Here is a 22,172-nt window from a genome sequence, read left to right on the forward strand (position 1 = left end):
GGTACTACTAGTGCCTCAGGGTGTAGGGTAATATGTTGAGGGTACTACTAGTGCCTCAGGGTGTAGGGTAATATGTTGAAGGTACTACTAGTGCCTCAGGGTGTAGGGTAATATGTTGAGGGTACTACTAGTGCCTCAGGGTGTAGGGTAATATGTTGAGGGTACTACTAGTTCCTCAGGGTGTAGGGTAATATGTTGAGGGTACTACTAGTGCCTCAGGGTGTAGGGTAATATGTTGAGGGTACTACTAGTGCCTCAGGGTGTAGGGTAATATATTGAGGGTACTACTAGTACCTCAGGGTGTAGGGTAATATGTTGAGGGTACTACTAGTGCCTCAGGGTGTAGGGTAATATGTTGAGGGTACTACTAGTGCCTCAGGGTGTAGGGTAATATATTGAGGGTACTACTAGTTCCTCAGGGTGTAGGGTAATATGTTGAGGGTACTACTAGTGCCTCAGGGTGTAGGGTAATATGTTGAGGGTACTACTAGTGCCTCAGGGTGTAGGGTAATATGTTGAGGGTACTACTAGTGCCTCAGGGGTGTAGGGTAATATGTTGAGGGTACTACTAGTGCCTCAGGGTGTAGGGTAATATGTTGAGGGTACTACTAGTGCCTCAGGGTGTATGGTAATATGTTGAGGGTACTACTAGTTCCTCAGGGTGTAGGGTAATATGTTGAGGGTACTACTAGTTCCTCAGGGTGTAGGGTAATATGTTGAGGGTACTACTAGTGCCTCAGGGTGTAGGGTAATATGTTGAGGGTACTACTAGTTCCTCAGGGTGTAGGGTAATATGTTGAGGGTACTACTAGTGCCTCAGGGTGTAGGGTAATATGTTGAGGGTACTACTAGTGCCTCAGGGTGTAGGGTAATATGTTGAGGGTACTACTAGTTCCTCAGGGTGTAGGGTAATATGTTGAGGGTACTACTAGTGCCTCAGGGTGTAGGGTAATATGTTGAGGGTACTACTAGTTCCTCATGGTGTAGGGTAATATGTTGAGGGTACTACTAGTTCCTCAGGGTGTGTAATATGTTGAGGGTACTACTAGTGCCTCAGGGTGTAGGGTAATATGTTGAGGGTACTACTATTGCCTCAGGGTGTAGGGTAATATGTTGAGGGTACTACTAGTGCCTCAGGGTGTAGGGTAATATGTTGAGGGTACTACTAGTGCCTCAGGGTGTAGGGTAATATATTGAGGGTACTACTAGTTCCTCAGGGTGTAGGGTAATATGTTGAGGGTACTACTAGTGCCTCAGGGTGTAGGGTAATATGTTGAGGGTACTACTAGTGCCTCAGGGTGTAGGGTAATATGTTGAGGGTACTACTAGTTCCTCAGGGTGTAGGGTAATATGTTGAGGGTACTACTAGTGCCTCAGGGTGTAGGGTAATATGTTGAGGGTACTACTAGTGCCTCAGGGTGTAGGGTAATATGTTGAGGGTACTACTAGTGCCTCAGGGTGTAGGGTAATATGTTGAGGGTACTACTAGTGCCTCAGGGTGTAGGGTAATATGTTGAGGGTACTACTAGTGCCTCAGGGTGTAGGGTAATATGTTGAGGGTACTACTAGTGCCTCAGGGTGTATGGTAATATGTTGAGGGTACTACTAGTTCCTCAGGGTGTAGGGTACTATGTTGAGGGTACTACTAGTTCCTCAGGGTGTAGGGTAATATGTTGAGGGTACTACTAGTGCCTCAGGGTGTAGGGTAATATATTGAGGGTACTACTAGTGCCTCAGGGTGTAGGGTAATATGTTGAGGGTACTACTAGTGCCTCAGGGTGTAGGGTAATATGTTGAGGGTACTACTAGTTCCTCAGGGTGTAGGGTAATATGTTGAGGGTACTACTAGTGCCTCAGGGTGTAGGGTAATATGTTGAGGATACAACTAGTTCCTCAGGGTGTAGGGTAATATATTGAGGGTACTACTAGTGCCTCAGGGTGTAGGGTAATATGTTGAGGGTACTACTAGTTCCTCAGGGTGTAGGGTAATATGTTGAGGGTACTACTAGTGCCTCAGGGTGTAGGGTAAAATGTTGAGGGTACTACTAGTGCCTCAGGGTGTAGGGTAATATGTTGAGGGTACTACTAGTGCCTCAGGGTGTAGGGTAATATGTTGAGGGTACTACTAGTGCCTCAGGGTGTAGGGTAATATGTTGAGGGTACTACTAGTTCCTCAGGGTGTAGGGTAATATGTTGAGGGTACTACTAGTGCCTCAGGGTGTAGGGTAATATATTGAGGGTACTACTAGTGCCTCAGGGTGTAGGGTAATATGTTGAGGGTACTACTAGTGCCTCAGGGTGTAGGGTAATATGTTGAGGGTACTACTAGTGCCTCAGGGTGTAGGGTAATATGTTGAGGGTACTACTAGTTCCTCAGGGTGTAGGGTAATATGTTGAGGGTACTACTAGTGCCTCAGGGTGTAGGGTAATATGTTGAGGGTACTACTAGTGCCTCAGGGTGTAGGGTAATATGTTGAGGGTACTACTAGTTCCTCAGGGTGTAGGGTAATATGTTGAGGGTACTACTAGTGCCTCAGGGTGTAGGGTAATATGTTGAGGGTACTACTAGTGCCTCAGGGTGTAGGGTAATATGTTGAGGGTACTACTAGTGCCTCAGGGTGTAGGGTAATACGTTGAGGGTACTACTAGTGCCTCAGGGTGTAGGGTAATACGTTGAGGGTACTACTAGTGCCTCAGGGTGTAGGGTAATACGTTGAGGGTACTACTAGTTCCTCAGGGTGTAGGGTAATATGTTGAGGGTACTACTAGTGCCTCAGGGTGTAGGGTAACATACATCTGATAGGTATTATCTTTATCAGGTCGCAGTTGTAAATACCTGGTTAAATAAAGGTGTTCTCAACGAGCCTACCTGGTTAAATAAAGGTGTTCTCAACTAGCCTACCTGGTTAAATAAAGGTGTTCTCAACTGGCCTACCTGGTTAAATAAAGGTGTTCTCAACTAGCCTACCTGGTTAAATAAAGGTGTTCTCAACTAGCCTACCTGGTTAAATAAAGGTGTTCTCAACTGGCCTACCTGGTTAAATAAAGGTGTTCTCAACTAGCCTACCTGGTTAAATAAAGGTGTTCTCAACTGGCCTACCTGGTTAAATAAAGGTGTTCTCAACTAGCCTACCTGGTTAAATAAAGGTGTTCTCAAATAGCCTACCTGGTTAAATAAAGGTGTTCTCAAATAGCCTACCTGGTTAAATAAAGGTGTTCTCAACTCGCCTACCTGGTTAAATAAAGGTGTTCTCAACTGGCCTACCTGGTTACATAAAGGTGTTCTCAACTAGCCTACCTGGTTAAATAAAGGTGTTCTCAACTGGCCTACCTGGTTAAATAAAGGTGTTCTCAACTGGCCTACCTGGTTAAATAAAGGTGTTCTCAACTGGCCTACCTGGTTAAATAAGGTGTTCTCAACTGGCCTACCTGGTTAAATAAAGGTGTTCTCAACTAGCCTACCTGGTTAAATAAAGGTGTTCTCAACTAGCCTACCTGGTTAAATAAAGGTGTTCTCAACTAGCCTACCTGGTTAAATAAAGGTGTTCTCAACTAGCCTACCTGGTTAAATAAAGGTGTTCTCAACTAGCCTACCTGGTTAAATAAAGGTGTTCTCAACTGGCCTACCTGGTTAAATAAGGTGTTCTCAACTAGCCTACCTGGTTATTTAAAGGTGTTCTCAACAAGCCTACCTGGTTAAATAAAGGTGTTCTCAACTGGCCTACCTGGTTAAATAAGGTGTTCTCAACTAGCCTACCTGGTTATTTAAAGGTGTTCTCAACTAGCCTACCTGGTTAAATAAAGGTGTTCTCAACTGGTCTACCTGGTTAAATAAAGGTGTTCTCAACTGGCCTACTTGGTTAAATAAAGGTGTTCTCAACTAGCCTACCTGGTCATCCCTACTGCCTCTGATCTGGAGGACTCACTAAACAGAGAACATCCCTGGTCATCCCTACTGCCTCTGATCTGGAGGACTCACTAAACAGAGAACATCCTGGTCATCCCTACTGTCTCTGTTCTGGAGGACTCACTAAACAGAGAACATCCTGGTCATCCCTACTGCCTCTGATCTGGAGGACTCACTAAACAGAGAACATCCCTGGTCATCCCTACTGCCTCTGATCTGGAGGACTCACTAAACAGAGAACATCCCTGGTCATCCCTACTGCCTCTGATCTGGAGGACTCACTCAACACAAATGCTATGTTTGTAAATGATGCCTGAGTGTTGGAGTCCCTGGCTATCCTTCAATAAATAAATCAAATACAAATGGGGCCGTGTTGTTTACTTAATATAAGGAATATGAAAGTATTCAAACTTTTACTTTTGATACTTATGGATATTTAAAACCAAATAATTTTACTCAAGTAGTATTTTACTGGGTGACTTTCACTTTTACTTCAGTAACTTTCTATTAAGGTATTTATACTTTTAATCAAGTCTGGTACTTTTTCCTCCACTGGTCATTATTCAAATGATAAAACATGTGATTGAATTATATTTTTGTCAAAATGACCAAGACTAGACTATATCACAAAAACGAATGCCAAAATGAACACTGTGCAGTTAGGTTTGTTTTAATATTTGTTCTGAGCCAACTTCCCTAAGAAGCTGTCGTACCACTCCCAGCCCCACCCAGTCTTTTGTCATCATGTACGTACATAATCTACTATGTGAGCTCATGGCTCCGTTTGAAACACGGAACTAGACATGAATGGGTATTGGATAGGGTATGTCGTGATCAGTAAAGCGCAAATGTCTACAGTCACCCAGACATGGACAGGTGACAGTCCTTGGTTAGTTTAGGCGTTGAGAGTGTACTCTCTCCATTTCTTTTTTATAGTCTGCCTGTCGGTTTCTATCGGGACTAATCATGTTGTCATTCGGGAAAATGCGTAAACGCATCGAGCCGGTGGTTTTATGTGCCCAAATAGCCAGCGCGTTTTTCGACACCGGTTTGCAGATGGTGGTCAAGGAGAGATGCGCCAACATGACCGACGCGCTCTCTCCCACCCCCACCGAAGACAGCCGGCAGAAAGCTATGTCCAACTTCTACATGATATATAATATGCTGGCCAAATTCGTACCGATCCTACCCGCTATTCTATTAGCCAAGGTAAATCGATACATTGTTTTATTCCTGGATCGTTTTTATATAGCTTATTGTCGTACTTAAATGGCAACTTTGTGTGTGTCATTAAATATGTCTAATACAATTCATTCATTCATCCATCCAAGGTAGGGGACCTGGGGTACCGGAAGATCCCCATCGTGATCCCTCTGGTGGGCTACCTGGTCTCCAGAGTGGTCCTGCTCCTGGTCATAGTGATGGATCTCCCGATACAGGCTATGTTCGGCGGGGTGGTGGTCCACGGACTCAGCGGCGGGTTCTGCTCCTACTGGGCCGGGGTCATGGCCCTGGTGTCGCTCACCTCCACCGAGGAGGACCGCTCTCTCCACATGATGCATATCGAACTGGTCTACGGAGTAGCCGGTCTCATGGGTAGTCTAGCGTCCGGGCACCTCTTCCAGTTGTACAGTGTGGATTTTAAACAGGGGACTCTGTTAGTGAGCCTGAGTGTTTTCCTCTACTTTTTGTGTCTTATCTACACAACCTTCTTCTTTCTAATGCCAAGTGTCTCGACAAGCGCGCACGAGCCCAATGGCTTCTTCACTGAGCGAAATTCCAGGAATATATTGAACATTCTGCTTCTCTTCGCGAGCGGTATTTTATATGGCGTGGCCGTCGGAGGTGGGATGGAGATACTGGTGACCTTTGAGATGAAGGAGCCCCTGAACTGGAGTGCTACACAGGTACATTCAAATATATTTTATTTTGGTGTAATATATATATATATATATTACATGATTAGTCCTGATTAAATCAAACAAGATGTGCATTTTGTAGCCTGGTTTTACCAGTCTGCTTGTGCCATCATGCCACTCCTTGCCCTGTCATGCCAAACATGTTAGACAAAGGGTTGGAATGATAGCACAAAACAAAGATCTAGGACAGAAACCTTATTTCAGAGTTGTGACTTGTGAGAATTAACTCTTGCAATATCGGGCTCTGGTTAAACCAAAACACATCAACAGGTAGGTTACGGTAACGCCGCCGGGTTCGTGGTCTTCTGACGAGCTTCCTGGGTGTCATGGTAATGTCCAGATGGGTGAGTGACGTCACCCTCATCATCATCGGCATGGTGTCCTTCGCTGCCGGCATCTACTTCATGGCCTTCGTCACGGCAACGTACATGTTCTATCTGGGTAAGATAATAATATGTTTTATTTACAGTGCCCTTATCAGAGTGTAATTACATGTATTTACAGTAGCCAATTACATTTAGTACAGTATTCAGGCAGGCAGGCAGGCAGGGACGTCTCCGCCTGCAGTAACTCTGTCATTGAGTTGGAATGAGGAAGGAGACTGGCTAAACTAAATGGAGTTCCAGGCCAACACAATGTAGCATGGTGTGGGGTGACTTTACTGCAGCAGTGAGAAGATAAGACTTGTTTTTAAATAAACAAGGTGACGCTGTCTTTTTAAATATACTAAATCAGACATCCTCCTCTACGTTTCGGCTTCTCGTTTCTGACAGGGTTTACAGGTTGTGTAGATCAATGGTGTGGAGGGGGAGGGAGGGTAGTGTGTGTGTGTGTGTGTGTGTGTGTGTGTGTGTGTGTGTGTGTGTGTGTGTGTGTGTGTGTGTGTGTGTGTGTGTGTGGAGGGGGGGAGGTAGGGTAGTGTGTGTGTGTGTGTGTGTGTGTGTGTGTGTGTGTGTGTGTGTGTGTGTGTGTGTGTGTGTGTGTGTGGGGGGGGGAGGGTAGTGTAGTGTGTGTGTGTGTGTGTGTGTGTGTGTGTGTGTGTGTGTGTGTGTGTGTGTGTGTGTGTGTGTGTGGAGGGGGGAGGTAGGGTAGCATGTGTGCGTGTGTGTGTGTGGAGGGGGAGGTAGGGTAGTGTGTGGAAGGGGGAGGTAGGGTATTGTGTGTGTGTGTGTGTGTGTGTGTGTGTGTGTAGGGGGTAGTGTGTGTGTGTGTGTGTGTGTGTGTGTGTGTGTGTGTGTGTGTGTGTGTGTGTGTGTGTGTGTGTGTGTGTGTGTGTGTGTGTAGGGGGAGGTAGGGTAGTGTGTGTGTGTGAGGGAGGTAGTTACTACAGGGAGAGGTAGTTACTACAGGGAGAGGTAGTTACTACAGGGAGAGGTACCCTGGAGGCTGAATAGACTAGGACACAATAGACACTAAACATATTCTGCTGGAATGGTCACCTGATCTTGTCTGTAATTCTTCACCTGAATTGTTTTTGTATTGACACCCTTCCTCACATTTTTGTTTCAGCTCGAGCCCTGACCCTGTTCGCTCTGATTCCCATGCCAACCATCCGGGCTCTGCTGTCTAAACAGGTGAACGGCTCATCGTATGGTAAGTCCTATAGTTCATGTCTGTCTCTCAACCATAACAGTGGGCGTGTCAAGCGTCTCAAAGTTAACGGTGCTGATTTAGGATCCGTTTGAACTTTTTAGATCACAATGAATATGATTACATGGATCTAGACCTGTTTGTGTTTACATTCCAGATCTAGACCGGTTTGTGTTTACATTCCAGATCTAGACCTGTTTGTGTTTACATTCCAGATCTAGACCGGTTTGTGTTTACATCCCAGATCAAGACCTGTTTGTGTTTACATTCCAGATCTAGACCTGTTTGTGTTTACATTCCAGATATAGACCTGTTTGTGTTTACATCCCAGCTCAAGACCTGTTTGTGTTTACATTCCAGATCTAGACCTGTTTGTGTTTACATTCCAGATCTAGACCGGTTTGTGTTTACATTCCAGATCTAGACCTGTTTGTGTTTACATCCCAGATCAAGACCTGTTTGTGTTTACATTCCAGATCTAGACCGGTTTGTGTTTACATTCCAGATCTAGACCTGTTTGTGTTTACATCCCAGATCAAGACCTGTTTGTGTTTACATTCCAGATCTAGACCTGTTTGTGTTTACATTCCAGATCTAGACCTGTTTGTGTTTACATTCCAGATCTAGACCTGTTTGTGTTTACATTCCAGATCTAGACCTGTTTGTGTTTACATTCCAGATCTAGACCTGTTTGTGTTTACATTCCAGATCTAGACCTGTTTGTGTTTACAAACCAGTCCTTGCCACTCCATTCATAATATGCCACACATATTTGGCAAATGACATAGAGGACAAGGAGGCGTCATTACAGACCCTGGTTCGAATCCAGGCTGTATCACAACCGTATGGTAACCTGGAGAAACCTGTAGGTTAGATTAGGGTCATGTTAGGGAAACCAGTAGGGTAGATTAGTGTCATGTTAGGGTGAAAACAGTAGGGTAGATTAGTGTCATGTTAGGGAGAAACCAGTAGGGTAGATTAGTGTCATGTTAGGGTAAAAACAGTAGGGTAGATTAGTGTCATGTTAGGGAGAAACCAGTAGGGTAGATTAGTGGCATGTTAGGGGAAACCAGTAGGGTAGATTAGTGTCATGTTAGGGAGAAACCAGTAGGGTAGATTCGTGTCATGTTAGAGAGAAACCAGTAGGGTAGATTAGTGTCATGTTAGGGGGAAACCAGTAGGGTAGATTAGTGTCACCAGTAGGGTAGAATAGTGTCATTTTAGGGAGAAACCTGTAGGTTAGATTAGGGTCATGTTAGGGGAAACCAGTAGGGTAGATTAGTGTCATGTTAGGGTGAAACCAGTAGGGTAGATTAGTGTCATGTTCGGGAGAAACCATAAGGGTATATTAGTGTCACCAGTAGGGTAGATTAGTGTCATGTTAGGGAGAAACCAGTAGAGTAGATTAGTGTCACCTGTAGGGTAGATTAGTGTCATGTTAGGGGGAAACCAGTAGGGTAGATTAGTGTCATGTTAGGGGGAAACCAGTACGGTATATTAGTGTCATGTTTGGGAGAAACCAGTAGGGTAGATTAGTGTCATGTTAGGTAGAAACCAGTAGGGTAGATTTGTGTCATGTTAGGGGAAACCAGTAGGGTAGATTAGTGTCACCAGTAGGGTAGATTCGTGTCATGTTAGGGGAAACCAGTAGGGTAGATTCGTGTCATGTTAGGGGGAAACCAACTCCTACAACTCATCCAGAACGCCGCAGCCCGTCTGGTGTTCAACCTTCCCAAGTTCTCTCACGTCACCCCGCTCCTCCGCTCTCTCCACTGGCTTCCAGTTGAAGCTCGCATCCGCTACAAGACCATGGTGCTTGCCTACGGAGCTGTGAGGGGAACGGCACCGCAGTACCTCCAGGCTCTGATCAGGCCCTACACCCAAACAAGGGCACTGCGTTCATTCACCTCTGGCCTGCTCGCCTCCCTACCACTGAGGAAGTACAGATCCCGCTCAGCCCAGTCAAAACTGTTCGCTGCTCTGGCCCCCCAATGGTGGAACAAACTCCCTCACGACGCCAGGACAGCGGAGTCAATCACCTCCTTCCGGAGACACCTGAAACCCCACCTCTTCAAGGAATACCTAGGATAGGATAAAGCAATCCTTCTCACCCCCCCTTAAATGATTTAGATGCACTATTGTAAAGTGGCTGTTCCACTGATGTCAGAAGGCGAATTCACCAATTTGTAAGTCGCTCTGGATAAGAGCGTCTGCTAAATGACTTAAATGTAAATGTAAAATGTAAACCAGTAGGGTAGATAAGTGTCACCAGTAGGGTAGATTCGTGTCATGTTAGGGGAAACCAGTAGTGTAGATTAGTGTCATGTTAGGCAGAAACCAGTTTGGTAGATTAGTGTCATGTTAGGGAGAAACCAGTAGGGTAGATTAGTGTCATGTTAGGGAGAAACCAGTAGGGTAGATTAGTGTCATGTTAGGGAGAAACCAGTAGGGTAGATTAGTGTCATGTTAGGGAGAAACCAGTAGGGTAGATTAGTGTCATGTTAGGGAGAAACCAGTAGGGTAGATTAGTGTCATGTTAGGGGAAACCAGTAGGGTAGAATAGTGTCATGTTAGGGGGAAACCAGTAGGGTGGATTAGTGTCATGTTAGGGGGAAACCAGTAGGGCAGATTAGTGTCACCAGTAGGGTAGATTAGTGTCATGTTAGGGAGAAACCGGTACGGTAGATTAGTGTCATGTTAGGGAGAAACCAGTAGGGCAGATTAGTGTCACCAGTAGGGTAGATTAGTGTCATGTTAGGGAGAAACCAGTAGGGTATATTAGTGTCATGTTAGGGAGAAACCAGTAGTGTAAATTAGTGTCATGTTAGGGAGAAAGCAGTAGGGCAGATTAGTGTCACCAGTAGGGTAGATTAGTGTCATGTTAGGGAGAAAGCAGTAGGGCAGATTAGTGTCACCAGTAGGGTAGATTAGTGTCATGTTAGGGAGAAACCAGTAGGGTAGATTAGTGTCATGTTAGGGGGAAACCAGTAGGGCAGATTAGTGTCACCAGTAGGGTAGATTAGTGTCATGTTAGGGAGAAACCAGTAGGGTAGATTAGTGTCATGTTAGGGGAAACCAGTAGGGTAGATTAGTGACATGTTATGTGAAACCAGTAGGGTAGATTAGTGTCATGTTAGGGAGAAACCAGTAGGGTAGATTAGTGTCATGTTAGGGGAAACCAGTAGGGCAGATTAGTGTCACCAGTAGGGTAGATTAGTGTCATGTTAGGTAGAAACCAGTAGGGTAGATTAGTGACATGTTATGTGAAACCAGTAGGGTAGATTAGTGTCATGTTAGGGAGAAACCAGTAGGGTATATTAGGGTCATGTTAGGGGAAACCAGTAAGGTAGATTCGTGTCATGTTAGGTAGAAACCAGTAGGGTAGATTAGTGTCACAGTAGGGTAGATTAGTGTCATGTTAGGGGGAAACCAGTAGGGTAGATCCGTGTCATGTTAGGGAGAAACCAGTAGGGTAGATTAGTGTCATGTTCGGGGGAAACCAGTAGGGTAGATTAGTGTCATGTTAGGGGAAACCAGTAGGGTAGATTAGTGTCACCAGTAGTGTAGATTAGTGTCATGTTAGGGAGAAACCAGTAGGGTATATTAGTGTCATGTTAAGGAGAAACCAGTAGTGTAAATTAGTGTCATGTTAGGGAGAAAGCAGTAGGGCAGATTAGTGTCACCAGTAGGGTAGATTAGTGTCATGTTAGGGAGAAAGCAGTAGGGCAGATTAGTGTCACCAGTAGGGTAGATTAGTGTCATGTTAGGGAGAAACCAGTAGGGTAGATTAGTGTCATGTTAGGGGGAAACCAGTAGGGCAGATTAGTGTCACCAGTAGGGTAGATTAGTGTCATGTTAGGGAGAAACCAGTAGGGTAGATTAGTGTCATGTTAGGGGAAACCAGTAGGGTAGATTAGTGACATGTTATGTGAAACCAGTAGGGTAGATTAGTGTCATGTTAGGGAGAAACCAGTAGGGTAGATTAGTGTCATGTTAGGGGAAACCAGTAGGGCAGATTAGTGTCACCAGTAGGGTAGATTAGTGTCATGTTAGGGAGAAACCAGTAGGGTAGATTAGTGTCATGTTAGGGGGAAACCAGTAGGGCAGATTAGTGTCACCAGTAGGGTAGATTAGTGTCATGTTAGGTAGAAACCAGTAGGGTAGATTAGTGACATGTTATGTGAAACCAGTAGGGTAGATTAGTGTCATGTTAGGGAGAAACCAGTAGGGTATATTAGGGTCATGTTAGGGGGAAACCAGTAAGGTAGATTCGTGTCATGTTAGGTAGAAACCAGTAGGGTAGATTAGTGTCACAGTAGGGTAGATTAGTGTCATGTTAGGGGAAACCAGTAGGGTAGATCCGTGTCATGTTAGGGAGAAACCAGTAGGGTAGATTAGTGTCATGTTCGGGGGAAACCAGTAGGGTAGATTAGTGTCATGTTAGGGGAAACCAGTAGGGTAGATTAGTGTCACCAGTAGTGTAGATTAGTGTCATGTTAGGGAGAAACCAGCAGGGTAGATTAGTGTCATGTTAGGGGAAACCAGTAGTGTAGATTAGTGTCATGTTAGGGAGAAACCAGTAGGGTAGATTAGTGTCATGTTAGGGAGAAACCAGTACGGTAGAATAGTGTCATGTTACGGAGAAACCAGTAGGGTAGATTAGTGTCACCAGTAGGGTAGATTAGTGTCATGTTAGGGAGAAACCAGTAGGGCAGATTAGTGTCATGTTAGGGAGAAACCAGTAGGGTAGATTAGTGTCATGTTAGGGGAAACCAGTAGGGTAGATTAGTGTCATGTTAGGGGAAACCAGAAGGGTAGATTAGTGTCATGTTAGGGGAAACCAGTAGGGTAGATTAGTGTCACCAGTAGTGTAGATTAGTGTCATGTTAGGGGAAACCAGTAGGGTAGATTAGTGTCATGTTAGGGAGAAACCAGTAGGGTAGATTCGTGTCATGTTAGGGGAAACCAGTATGGTAGATTAGTGTCATGTTAGGGGAAACCAGTAGGGTAGATTAGTGTCACCAGTAGGGTAGAATGGTGTCATGTTAGCGATAAACCTGTAGGTCAGATTAGGGTCATGATAGGGGGAAACCAGTAGGGTAGATTCGTGTCATGTTGGGGAGAAACCAGTAGGGTAGATTCGTGTCATGTTAGGTTGAAACCAGTATGGTAGATTAGTGTCATGTTAGAGAGAAACCAGTAGGGTAGATTAGTGTCATGTTAGGGGAAACCAGTAGGGTAGATTAGTGTCACCAGTAGGGTAGAATAGTGTCATGTTAGGGAGAAACCAGTAGGTTAGATTAGGGTCATGTTAGGGGGAAACCAGTAGGGTAGATTAGTGTCATGTTAGGGAGAAACCAGTAGGGTAGATTAGTGTCATGTTCGGGAGAAACCAGTAGGGTAGATTAGTGTCATGTTAGGGGAAACCAGTAGGGTAGATTAGTGTCACCAGTAAGGTAGATTAGTCTCATGTTAGGTGGAAACCAGTAGGGTAGATTAGTGTCACCAGTAGTGTAGATTAGTGTCATGTTAGGGAGAAACCAGTAGGGTAGATTAGGGTCATGTTAGGGGAAAACCAGGAGGGTCGATTCGTGTCATGTTTGGGGAAACCAGTAGGGTAGATTAGTGTCATGTTAGGGAGAAACCAGTAGGGTAGATTAGTGTCATGTTAGGGGGAAACCAGTAGGGTAGATTAGTGTCATGTTAGGGGAAACCAGTAGGGTAGATTAGTGTCACAGTAGGGTAGATTAGTGTCATGTTAGGGAGAAACCAGTAGGGTAGATTAGTGTCATGTTAGGGGAAACCAGTAGGGTAGATTAGTGTCATGTTAGGGGGAAACCAGTAGGGTAGATTAGTGCCACCAGTAGGGTAAATTAGTGTCATGTCGGACCACTACGTATACCACACTAAATTTTATTTCTAGTTTCACCGAGATTAGGTCCCAATATAGTCCACTACTAAGCCTTTCATAGGGGTTAAGGTGCCATGTGGGGCTCAACCCTGTTTTCTGACGAGGGGAATAACAATGACCACGCGGTCGTTAGTATGTGGTTTAAACAGAACAGGCGGTGATCCTCTTCCCTGTTCTGCTGTTACGAGGTTAAAAAGGGGAAGTTACAACTGGCATGCGGACACGTCAAGATGCTGAACACCACCGGCATGAAGAGGTGTGCTTTCCTTCTGACACCATCTTTAGCCAGTCGTCTTCAACGGATTAGCTTGTTCATCCAGTTCTGGTTTAATTATAACACACCATCCCCAATGGAACCCTGTTCCCTATATAGTGCACTACTTTAGACCAGAGCCCTATGGAACCCTATTCCCTATATAGTGCACTACTTTAGACCAGAGCCCTATGGAACCCTATTCCCTATATAGTGCACTACTTTAGACCAGAGCCCTATGGAACCCTATTCCCTATATAGTGCACTACTTTAGACCAGAGCCCTATAGAACCCTATTCCCTATATAGTGCACTACTTTAGAGAGAGCCCTATGGAACCCTATTCCCTATGTAGTCACTACTTTAGACCAGAGCCCTATAGAACCCTATTCCCTATATAGTGTCACTACTTTAGACCAGAGCCCTATGGAACCCTATTCCCTATATAGTGCACTACTTTAGACCAGAGCCCTATGGAACCCTATTCCCTAGATTAGTGTCACTACTTTAGACCAGAGCCCTATGGAACCCTATTCCCTATATAGTGTACTACTTTAGCCCAGAGCCCTATGGAACCCTATTCCCTGTATAGTGCACTACTTTAGACCAGAGCCCTATGGAACCCTATTCCCTATATAGTGCACTACTTTAGACCAGAGCCCTATGGAACCCTATTCCCTATATAGTGCACTACTTTAGACCAGAGCCCTATGGAACTCTATTCCCTATATAGTGCACTACTTTAGACCAGAGCCCTATGGAACCCTATTCCCGATATAGTGCACTACTTTAGACCAGAGCCCTATGGAACCCTATTCCCTATATAGTGCACTACTTTAGACCAGAGCCCTATGGAACCCTATTCCCTATATAGTGCACTACTTTAGACCAGAGCCCCATGGAACCCTAGATTATAGTCACTACTTTAGACCAGAACCCTATGGAACCCTCTTCCCTATATAGTGCACTACTTTAGTAGAGCCCTATGGAACCCTATTCTATATAGTGCACTACTTTAGACCAGAGCCCTATGGAACCCTATTCCCTATATAGTGCACTACTTTAGACCAGAGCCCTATGGAACCCTATTCCCTATATAGTGCACTACTTTAGACCAGAGCCCTATGGAACCCTATTCCCTATTAGGTGCACTACTTTAGACCAGAGCCCTATGGAACCCTATTCCCTATATAGTGCACTACTTTGACCAGAGCCCTATGGAACCCTATTCCCTATATAGTGCAAACAGACCAGAGCCCTATGGAACCCTATTCCCTGTTCTGCACTACTTTAGACGAGCCCTATAGAACCCTATTCCCTATATAGTGACTACTTTAGACCAGAGCCCTATAGAACCCTATTCCCTATATAGTGCACTACTTTAGAAGAGCCCTATGGAACCCTATTCCTATTTAGTGCACTACTTTAGACCAGAGCCCTATAGAACCTATTCCCTATATAGAGCACTACTTTCATCCAGAGCCCTATGGAACCCTCTTCCCTATATAGTGCACTACTTTAGACCATCCCCTATGGAACCATATTCCCTATATAGTGCACTACTTTAGACCAGAGCCCTATGGAACCCTATTCCCTATATATAGTGCACTACTTTAGACCAGAACCCTATAGAACCCTATTCCCTATATAGTGCACTACTTTAGACCAGAGCCCTTTGGAACCCTATTCGCTATATAGTGCACTACTTTAGACCAGAGCCCTATGGAACCCTATTCCCTATATATAGTGCACTACTTTAGACCAGAGCCCTATGGAACCCTATTCCCTATATAGTGCACTACTTTAGACCAGAGCCCTATGGAACCCTATTCCCTATATAGTGCACTACTTTTGACCAGAGCCACATGGGTTAAGTTTACACCCTAGGCAATAGGGTGCCATTTGAGATGGAGACTGCCTGTTATTATCACCCTCTCCATGATAATTATACAGACAGGATGGCTTTCTGTTTGTTAAGAATTGAATAGACTTGGAAACGAGAGAAAATAGGAAATGTCTTTTACCCATTGACATAAACCAAGCTGCTCCATTCTCAGACCAACAGTAGCACCCTCTATATTCTAGTTTGTAAGTACCAAATATACCTCCCTTTTTGATACAAGTACCAAACTTGGTACACTAATAGCAGATCCCTTTAAGGAGCATTGATACGATTGGAGGCAGTCAACCAGGACATTTGAATAGATTTCCTGGCAGAATAAAATAAATAATAAATATTTCCAAATGACTTTGTAATGTCATCTACCCAAATAAATCAACCCCACCAATAATACAGACAACACTTCTGATCATAAAATACCAAAGACCTCCATGGAGGTCATATTGAGGTCTTTGTGATAGTGCCATCAAATTTCACACAGTCAGGGCAGGTCTAAAGAAGTATAGCAGATTTTGGTGGGCAGACTACACATTAGGTTAGCAGATTACACATTAGGTTGGAGCAGGCAGACTACACATTAGGTTAGCAGACTACACATTAGGTTGGAGCAGGCAGACTACACATTAGGTTAGCAGACTACACATTAGATTGGAGCAGGCAGACTACACATTAGATTGGAGCAGGCAGACTACACATTAGATTTGAGCAGGTAGACTACACATTAGATTGGAGCTAACACAGAAAACAAAGTGGACGCAGTGATTAGTGCATCCACAAGACAGTGGAAAGTTGCACGCTGTTGTGGTGTTCTAACAACAAGGCTCAGATCAACATGGCAATACTGCCATTAAAGTTTTTTCTTTAACATGTCAAAATAAACATGTTTCTAACCCCCATGATATCAATATTACATAAGTATTCAGACCCTTTACTCAGTACTTTGTTGAAGCACCTTTGGCAGTGATTACAACCTTGAGTCTTCCTGGGTATGACGCTACAAGTTTGGCACACCTGTATTTGGGGAGGTTCTCCCACTCTTCTCTGCAGATCCTCTCAAGATCTGTCAGGTTGGATGGGGAGCATCACTGTACAGCTATTTTCAGGTCTCTCCAGAGATGTTCGATCAGGTTCAAGTCCTCTGGGCTCTGGTTGGGCTACTCAAGGACATCCAGAAGCCACTCCTGCGTTGTCTTGGCTGTGTGCTTAGGGTCGTTGTCCTGTTGGAAGGTGAAACTTCACCCCAGTCTGAGATCCTGAGCGCTCTAGAGCAGGTTTTCATCAAGTATCTCTCTGTACTTTGCTCCATTCATCTTTCCTCGATCCTGACTAGTCTCCCAGTCCCTGCCTCTGAAAAACATCCCCACAGCATGATGCTGCCACCACTATGCTTCACCATAGAGATGGTACCAGGTTTCCTCCAGACGTGACGCTTGGCATTCAGGCCAAAGACTTCAAACTTGGTTTCATCTGAGCCTCTAATTGAGGCAAAGTTGGTTCCTGTCTTGGTCACGTTCGCGCTGTTGAACCCCGCAAAAAAAAAGGTTTGATAATAGCGCCTCCCACGAGCCACTGCTGCACGGTGCAGCCGCCAAAACGCAGAAGCAGTGAACATGACCTTCGATCACAAGAAGGCAACAGTCAAACAATTTGTATCCCATAATGCAACACATTTTGAAAGGCGGTGACATTTTTGGGGCCATTGACATGTAATTTGTGCTTCACAGGGATCACCCTCATCTCACTGCAGCTGTCCTTTAAGATCGCCAGCCTGGCCTACACTCCCATCTACACCAAGGTGTACCAGGCTACGCTGGACTGGTTCCCCGGGTTCGTCTTCACCCTGTCCAGCATTATCACCGTCCTGGCCACCATACCTGTCAGGTACGTTATGACATCATCAGTCCTGGCCACCATACCTGTCAGGTACGTTATGACATCATCAGTCCTGGCAACCATACCTGTCAGGTACGTTATGACATCATCAGTCCTGGCCAACATACCTGTCAGGTGCGTTATGACATCATCAGTCCTGGCCACCATACGTGTCAGGTAAGTTATGACATCATCAGTCCTGGCCACCATACCTGTCAGCTACGTTATGACATCATCAGTCCTGGCCAACATACCTGTCAGGTACGTTATGACATCAGCAGTCCTGGCCACCACCAGTCAGATACGATGTGACATCATCAGTCCTGGCCACCATACCAGTTGTTACGATGTGACATCATCAGTCCTGCCACCATACCAGTCAGACCCGATATGACATCATCAGTCTGGCCACCATTCCAGTCTGTACGATGTGACATCATCAGTCCTCCAGCGTACCAGTCAGAGCTGATATGACATCATCAGTCCTAGCCACCATACCTGTCAGGTGACGTTATGACAGGATCAGTCCTGGCCACCATACCTGTCAGGTACGTTAGACATCATCAGTCCTGGCCACCATACCAGTCAGATACGATGTGGATCATCAGTCCTGGCCACCATACCAGTCAGGATCCGATATGACATCATCAGTCCTAGCCACCATACCTGGAGGACTGACGTTATGACATCATCAGTCCTGGGGGACCTGTCAGGTGACGTTAGACATCATCAGTCCTGGCCACCATACCAGTCAGATACGATGTGACATCATCAGTCCTGGCCACCATACCAGTGGGGATGACGATATGACATCATCAGTCCTGGCCACCAAACCAGTCAGAGACGATGTGACATCATCAGTCCTGGCCACCATACCAGTCAGATACAATATGACATCATCAGTCCTAGCCACCATGACCTGTCAGGTAAGATGTGACATCATCAGTCTAGCCACCATACCAGTCAGATCGATGTGACATCATCAGTCCTGGCCACCATACCAGTCAGATACGATATGACATCATCAGTCCTAGCCAGGATCCTGGGTAAGATGTGACATCATCAGTCCTAGCCACCATACCTGTCAGGTAAGATGTGACATCATCAGTCCTAGGGACCATACCTGTCAGGTAAGATGTGACATCATCAGTCTAGACCATACCTGTCAGGTAAGATGTGACGAGATCAGTCCTGGCCACCATACCTGTCAGGTAAGATGTGACATCATCATCCTAGCCACCATACCTGTCAGGTAAGATGTGACATCATCAGTCCTGGGGGCCACCATACCTGTCAGGTAAGATGTGACATCATCAGTCCTAGCCACCATACCTGTCAGGTAAGATGTGACATCATCAGTCCTGGCCACCGTTACCGTCAGGTAAGATATGACATCATCAGTCCTAGCCACCATACCTGTCAGGTAAGATGTGACATCATCAGTCCTAGCCACCGTTTTTTTACCCTGAGTTTCCACTTGCCTTGAACTCACTGAAGTGGTAGTTCCCGTTCCCAGCTGTTTTGAACACGGCACCAGGCCGGGGTTGAAATCAACATTTCCATACAGGGCTGATACAGGCACTAATGAAAAATAAGGATTCTGTAGAGCGTCACCACATTTCCTCTGCCAGTTCCATGTTTCTCTCCTCCAGCGTGGTGGGCTGCAGAGCTGGTGGGCTGAGCTGAATTAACTTGAGGATCCTGGGGGACTGACGGTTAATAGAGGATCCTGGGGGACTATTGAGGATCCTGGGGGACTGACGAGTGACGAGAGGATCCTGGAGGACTTTTCTTTATTGGATCCTGGAGGATATTAAGAGGATCCTATTTGAGGTAAAGATAGGATCCTGGAGGACATCCGGTTACGAGAGGATCCTGGAGGACTATGTTGTTCGAGAGGATCCTGGAGGACTGTACGGTACGAGAGGATCCTGGGGGACTGGCGTTACGAGAGGATCCTGGAGGACTAAACAGAGGATCCTGGGGAGAACAGTAGAAAGAGAGGATCCTGGGGGACTGACGGTTACGAGAGGATCCAGGGGACAGTAGAGAGGATCCTGGGGGACTGAGGTTACAACAGGATCCTGGGGGGACAGTAGAGAGGATCCTGGGGGACTACAACGGTGACGAGAGGATCCTGGGGGACTAGACGAGAGGATCCTGGGGGACTGTACGGTGAGAGAGAGGAACAACTGGGGGACTAGAGGAGAGAGAGAGAACAATCCTGGAGGACAGTGACGAGAGGATCAACAGGGGACAGTAGAGAGGATCCTGGGGGACTGAGAACGAGAGGATCCTGGGGGGACGGTACGAGAGGATCCTGGGGGACTGACGGTTACGAGAGGATCTTGGAGGACAACGGTTACGAGAGGATCCTGGAGGACTGACGGTGACGAGAGGATCCTGGGGGACTGACGTTACGAGAGGATCCTGGAGGGACAGTACGAGAGGATCCTGGGGGACAACGGGACAGTAGAGGATCCTGGGGGACTGACAACAGGAGGATCCTGGGGGTAGACGGTGACGAGAGGATCTGGGGGGAGGACAGTAGAGGATCCTGGAGGACTGACGTTACGAGAGGATCCTGGAGGACAGTGAGAGTTAGAGAGGATCCTGGAGGACTGACAGTGACGAGAGGATCCTGGGGGACTGACGAGCGGCGACGATGTGATTGTGACAGCTTTGAGATTGAGCCACGTTAACGTCCTTGGTACCACCATCACAGGCCCTCCTCGCCGTCTCGGTGACACTGGAGCCGACGTCAGCAGCACTTACCATGAATGCAATCGCTGCAAAAACGCATTGTTGGTAGTTACACAACGTCTTTTGAGGATCCCAGGCCTGAGCCCAATCAACATGTCCAACAGGGCTGATACAGGGCACTATTGAAAACACTGATATTCTCTAGAGCCCTCAAATTCTGGACCTCCAAGCCAGTTCCATGTTCCCGTCACTGTGAAATAACTCTGGTGAAGCAGAGCTGAATTAACTTGAAATACTTTGTCACTTTTTAATACATTATTTTTTTGCATTTCAACTATTGTGTTCTTTATTGTGTATCAAAAGCACTTGAGTGAACAGATTAAACACTTTTCTTTATTGGTCCAATATCTAAAGTTATTTGAGGTAAAGATATTTGCATCAAAACAACATCCATATACAGGCTATTATTTAAATATGTTGTTCCAACATCAAAATGTACATACAGTATTATGATTCAATAGTAAACAATGCACACTGAAAAGGAGAACAGTAGAAGAGAGAGAGAACAACAGGAGGACAGTAGAAGAGAGAGAGAACAACAGGAGGACAGTAGAGGAGGACAGAGAGAGAGAACAACAGGAGGACAGTAGAGAGAGAGAGAACAACAGGAGGACAGTAGAGAGAGAGAACAACAGGAGGACAGTAGGAGTAGAGAGAGAGAACAACAGGAGGACAGTAGAGAGAGAGAACAACAGGAGGACAGTAGAGAGAGAGAACAACAGGAGGACAGTAGAGAGAGAGAGAGAACAACAGGAGGACAGTAGAGAGAGAGAGAACAACAGGAGGAGAGAGAACAACAGGAGGACAGTAGAGAGAGAGAACAACAGGAGGACAGTAGAGAGAGAGAGAACAACAGGAGGACAGTAGAGAGAGAGAACAACAGGAGGACAGTAGAGAGAGAGAGAACAACAGGAGGACAGTAGAGAGAGAGAACAACAGGAGGACAGTAGTAGAGAGAGAGAGAACAACAGGAGGACAGTAGAGAGAGAGAGAACAACAGGAGGACAGTAGAGAGAGAGAGAGGAAACAGGAGGACAGTAGAGAGAGAGAACAACAGGAGGACAGTAGAGAGAGAGAGAACAACAGGAGGACAGTAGAGAGAGAACAACAGGAACAACAGGAGGACAGAGGAGTAGAGAGAACAACAGGAGGACAGTAGAGAGAGAGAGAGAACAACAGGAGGACAGTAGAGAGTAGAGAGAGAACAACAGGAGGACAGTAGGACAGAGAGAGAGAACAACAGGAGGACAGTAGAGAGAGAGAACAACAGGAGGACAGTAGAACAACAGGAGGACAGTAGAGAGAGAACAACAGGAGGACAGTAGAGAGAGAGAACAACAGGAGGACAGTAGAGAGAGAGAAGAACAGGACAGGAGGACAGTAGAGAGAGAGAACAACAGGAGGACAGTAGAGAGAGAGAGAACAACAGGAGGACAGTAGAGAGAGAACAACAGGAGGACAGTAGAGAGAGGAGAACAACAGGAGGACAGTAGAGAGAGAGAGAGAGAACAACAGGAGGACAGTAGAGAGAGAGAGAGAGAACAACAGGAGGACAGTAGGAGAGAGAGAACAACAGGAGGACAGTAGAGAGAGAGAGAACAACAGGAGGACAGTAGAGAGAGAGAGAGAGAACAACAGGAGGACAGTAGAGAGAGAACAACAGGAGGACAGTAGAGAGAGAGAGAACAACAGGAGGACAGTAGAGAGAGAGAGAACAACAGGAGGACAGTAGAGAGAGAACAACAGGAGGACAGTAGAGAGAGAGAGAACAACAGGAGGACAGTAGAGAGAGAGAGACAACAGGAGGACAGTAGGAGGACAGGAGGAGTAGAGAGAGAGAACAACAGGAGGACAGTAGAGAGAGAGAGAACAACAGGAGGACAGTAGAGAGAGAGAGAACAACAGGAGGACAGTAGAGAGAGAGAACAACAGGAGGACAGTAGAGAGAGAGAGAACAACAGGAGGACAGAGAGAGAGAACAACAGGAGGACAGTAGAGAGAGAGAGAACAACAGGAGGACAGTAGAGAGAGAGAGAACAACAGGAGGACAGTAGAGAG

At 45.8% G+C, this 22,172-nt stretch overlaps 1 pseudogene; it reads left to right on the forward strand.

The window, feature by feature from the left end:
* Nucleotides 1-4,685: 4,685 nt before the first annotated feature.
* On the forward strand, nucleotides 4,686-19,037 carry LOC135548940 (solute carrier family 46 member 2-like; annotated as a pseudogene).
* The last annotated feature ends 3,135 nt before the right edge of the window (nucleotides 19,038-22,172 follow it).

Source organism: Oncorhynchus masou, chromosome 11 (genome assembly GCF_036934945.1).
Source record: "Oncorhynchus masou masou isolate Uvic2021 chromosome 11, UVic_Omas_1.1, whole genome shotgun sequence".
NCBI lineage: Eukaryota > Metazoa > Chordata > Actinopteri > Salmoniformes > Salmonidae > Oncorhynchus > Oncorhynchus masou.